Raw genomic sequence first — 4,957 nt, 5'->3', positions numbered from 1 at the left:
AGGCAGAGATTTGCTGTTGCTGAGTCTGGCTGTAATTTGGCAATTGCCTTCAGCAGGAGTTACACCAAGGCTTATGCCAGATGAGGTGCTGCTCCATTTACTCTGCAGCAATTAGAGGATGCCAGAAAAAAATATATGAAAAAGTGTTAGAACTGGAACCAGATAACTTTGAAGCAACAAATGAACTCAGGAAAATTGATCAGGCATTAACGCTCAAGGAAAACTCACATCCCAAAGAAGCTGCTACAGTGAGTAAGCCAGCTGCAAGAGAGAAAAAACCCACCAAAGATCAGCCGGGCAGGCAGAAGGTCATCGCAGAGAAAGACCTGGGCAATGGATTTTTCAAAGAGGGGAAATATAAGCAAGCACTTGAATGCTACATCGAGGGATGGCAGCAGACAGCACCAATGCTCTACTACCAGCTAACAGAGCGATGGTCTATCTCAATATTCAGAAATATGAAGAAGCTGAAAGAGTCTGCACACAAGATATCTTACTAGATGGTTCATACTCAAAAGTGTTTGCCGGAAAAGGAACCACAAGATCATTTTGGGGAAAGATCAGTGAGGCCAAGCAAGATTTTGAAACTGTTTTACTTCCGAAACCTGGAAATAAACAAGCAGTGACCGAGCTTTCCAGAACTAACACGGAATTAATTGAGAAAGGACATTGGGATGATGTCTTTCTTGACTCCACACAGAGACGTGCAATTGGATAGATACTGTTGATGCACCAGATAGTTCTGCCACTGTCCCTGAGAGTGATGGAGCAACAGCAGCTGTGGGCACTGGAAGCAAGAGGAATTCAACCTAGAGGGCCTCTTTGCCCTCAGTGGATACTCCAAGCATTAAAGTGTTGAAAATAGAAGCAATCATGGATACCCCCAGAGCTCATATCTCTAGCTGCATATGTAGCAGAAGATGGCCTAATCGGCCATCACAGGGAAGAAAGGCCCCTTGGTATTGCAAACTTTGCATGCCCCAGTACAGGGGAATGCCAGATCCAAGAAGTGGGAGTGGGTGGGTAGGGGAGCAGGGCGGAGGGAGGGTATAGGGAACTTTCGGGATAGCATTTGAAATGTATATAAAGAAAATATCTAATAAAAAAAAGAAAGAAAATAGAAGCAATCAGTGACACCAGCCCCACAAGCACAGGTGGACGTGAAGCAGGCTGTGAGTGAGAAGTCCTCTGTGATGGTAGAGCAGATGGTCATTTGGACACTGTGGTTTTGTCTCCAGTTCCTTTTTTTTTTTTTTTTTTTTTTGGTTTTTCTAGACAGGGTTTCTCTGTATAGCCCTGGCTGTCCTGGAACTCACTTTGTAGACCAGGCTAGCCTAGAACTCAGAAATCTGCCTGCCTCTGCCTCCCAAGTGCTGGGATTAAAGGTGTGCGCCACCATGCCCGGCATTGTCTCCAGTTCCTGTCAACTCCTTCCAGCTGATTTTAAACAGTTGAGAAGCTCCCCAGGGATGCTGTATCAGTATGTAAAGAAAATCAAGCCATCTTTATATCTGAAGTTGTTTCAGAAAAACCTAGATCCAGATGTATTCAATCAAATCATTAAAATTTTACCTGACTTTTACATTGAGAAGGAAAAGCCAACTCTCATCTTTGAAGTCTTAGACTTTTCTCACTTGAGGTTTGACATGGTGGTGATGTTTATGTCAGGACCTGAGAGAAAGCTCACAAATGTATTATTCAATCACTTAGAAAAATCAGAATTGAAGGAGGAATCTGTTGAAAAACTCCAGAATAGATACTGCAACAGACCTCCATGATTGGACGTTGTTGCTGCTTCTGTGTACATTATTTTCCTTACTGAAATCAAGTGTTTGGCTTTTTACGAAAGTAAAACCTTACCTGAGATGAGTTTCCTCTCTTTGGGTGGTAAATAATTCACTGTAAGTGTTCTGTGGCCTAACTAGTAAGAAATGCTTCAAATAAACCAAGTTTTTATGAGAGAAGAAAAAATTATGTATGGATAATGCAGTGGGGTGGAAAAGTTTAAATGGAGATGAGAAGAGATATACCAAAGACTTTGGGAGAGAGTCAACCAAAGCTCAGAATAGGTTAAAAACTGCGTACTTCTGCATAAGCTAGTAAAAAAAAAAAAAAAAAAAAAAAAAAAAAAAAAAAAAACCTAATTTTTTATTTCAAATGGAGGTATCTTGTTCCTCCCAGAGACTATAGATTGGGAAGTAGAGTATTCCAGTGCCAGCTACATATTTCCCTGTGAGTTATTGTCTATGGAGTCCTATAGCTGCTTGTATTATGAATGCTAATTATGTTCCCAAAAAACCTGTTTGCACAAGAGGATCTATACATAGCTTCTGGAAACCTGCCCCTAGTTGGTTCTAGTGACTAAATACAGACGCCAGCAGCCAAAAGCTGGGGAGGACAGACAGAGGTAGGATTTTGGAATTTCCTGGGCTTGGATCAGAGGAGAGAAAGAAGGAGATCTAACATGCCAGGAGAGTGTGGAAAGAGGGAAACATGGGTTAGAGAAGCAAGAAGAGTGCCCTGGCATCTGGGCCAAGAAAGCATGGTCTGGACTATTTGGAGTTAAGAGCAGCCAAGATGGAACACAGAACTTAGAAAGTGGTAACTCAGAATTATCAGCAGGACTTAGATTCGAGTAGCATGGAAGCTAGGCAGTCGCCCAACTATTGTGCTGCTTAAGGTATAGTAAAATATAAAGGCTGTGTGTGTGTGTGTGTGTGTGTGTGTGTGTGTGTCTTTCATTCAGGAGCCTAGACCATTGAGGCAGGTAGCAAACCCCAAGATGGAATTTAATAATTATTTAATTAATTCAACAGAGTTCTCCAGAGGCTCCCAAAACAGTAAAGTCTGTTGCTATTGCTCTCGATACCACACACTTTACAAACAGCACACAGAGAAATCAAGCTGGAATCAAGCCAATCCTCCCTTTTGGTTAGTGTTCATAGTCCTATTCAGACTTCTGGGGGAAAAAAAAAAACCTCATCAACAGCCTTTCTAAACTATGAACCCAGAATGCAACAATACTGTGAGACAGATAAGATGTTCCCACAGCTGCAACGCTCGTATGACTATTATGAAGTAATCAACTATTTTCTAATTGTATCTGAGATGCTATGGGAGGGGATACATTCTTAATCATCAAAAGCTTATGGTTAAGGTGTCCCAGCTCCTAGGAGGGATTTACTACTGATGATTTGTTTTGTTTTGTTTTTTCTAAATGGACATATGGCTAAGCTGCCTTCAAAATGTGTAATTTTATACCGATATAGTGCTGCTCTTAGCCTTGATTATAGAAGCTTCTTTTTGTACTGGGTGATGGTTAATGCAAAGATTTAAAATTAAACAAAGTACTGAAAATAAATCATTGTGGTCTCTCGAGTCTCTTGAGGAGCCTGGGAAGGAGGATCGGCTCGCACTGCCAGGGCAGGGGCTTGCTAGGACCGGGTTGCGGCAATCTGCAATCCTTAGGGCCATGTCGGCTGCACAGGATTCGGATCCAAGTCTCTGGCCAGGAGGAGGTGCAGCTGGCAAGGCCAGTGGGGTTAGCAGGACCAGTGCAGCTGGTGGGGGTCGGGGCACCGGACAGCTCAACGGATTCGTGTAGCTCTCTGGAAAGCCGCACCTGTCAGGCCACAAACTACCCCACCTGCAGTAGACACTGTTGTGTGGCAGATAATCTCAGTGTTTAGAGGGTATAACCCAGACTATGATGAATCAGGAAGGTCAGATAACGAAGAATATTCTCTTCAGGGAGCTTTAGAGGCATCATTTTGCAATAGGCGTGTGGCACCAGATGGGCACGGATGGCTACATGCCCCGGAACTGGCATCTATGTCACTTGCACTGCATTGAAACAATCTATTAGTGTTCGGAGGTACAGGCATCCCGTTTGGTGAAAGCAATGGCAATGAGATTCATGTCTGTAATGTGAAGTATAAGAGATGGGATTTACAGAGATGTTGGAGGGAAATCCCCAGTAATATATATGGACAGGCATGGCTCTCATCAATGGGTTCCTTTATGTCTTTGGGGGAACAATCGGCTACATCTATAGCACAGACCTGCACAAGTTAGATCTCAACAGGTGTGGACACAACTCAAACCAAACAACCTGTCCTGTGACCTGCTGGAGGAGAGGTACAGACATGAAATTGCTCATGATGGGAAGATGATTTACATTTTGGGAGGAGGTACTTCCTGGAAAGCCTATTCCTTAAACAAGATCCACACATACAACCTTGAAACAAATGCATGAGAGGAGATTGCAACAAAACCTCAGGAAAAAATAGGTTTTCCTGCAGCCCAACGATGCCACAGTTGTGCTCAAATAAAAGATGACGTCTTAATATGTGGGGGCTATAACGGAGAAGTGATCCTGGAAGAAATATGGAAGCTGAGTCTGCAGACTTTTCAGAGGGTGAAGAAGCTCCCTGCCACCATGCCAGAGCCCATTTACTTTCACTGTGCAGCTGCCACTTCTGCCGGTTGCATGTACTTCCACGGAGGAGTTGTGAGCATCCATGAAAACAAACAGACTCGGTCTCTGTTTAAGATATGGCTGGTGGACAGCCCCAGGAGGGGGCTCCACTCCCAGGCACTCTGGCAAACCCAGGATCTTAGGATCGGGGTGAGTAGAACATAACATCTGTTCCAACACCACCCGGAGTAACTGAGATCCAACTGGATCCAGGGACCCAGGAACACCGCCCAACCAGTGGCTCAGGTTCCTTCCGGTCTACACAGGTCTACCTTGGGAGGGAACTCGGCCACCAGTCCCACAGCCCCCAGAAGAGGCTCCACTCCCAAGTGCTGTGGGACATAATGAAAGCAGTGGTAAGAGGAACACTCATAGCTCTGGGTGCCTGCAAAAAGAAACTGGAGAGAACATACACTAGCAGCTTGACAGCACACCTGAAAGCTCTACAACAAAAAGAAGGAAATATACCAAAGAGGAGTA

At 44.1% G+C, this 4,957-nt stretch overlaps 2 pseudogenes; both read left to right on the top strand.

Moving 5' to 3' along the window:
• Positions 1–1,760, top strand: Gm18803 (predicted gene, 18803; annotated as a pseudogene).
• Gm6538 (predicted gene 6538) lies at positions 3,370–4,565 on the top strand (annotated as a pseudogene).

Source organism: Mus musculus, chromosome 10, assembly GCF_000001635.26.
Source record: "Mus musculus strain C57BL/6J chromosome 10, GRCm38.p6 C57BL/6J".
Classification (NCBI taxonomy): Eukaryota; Metazoa; Chordata; class Mammalia; order Rodentia; family Muridae; genus Mus; species Mus musculus.
Note: the sequence above shows the minus strand (reverse complement) of the source record. Positions and strands in the feature narration are given on the sequence as shown.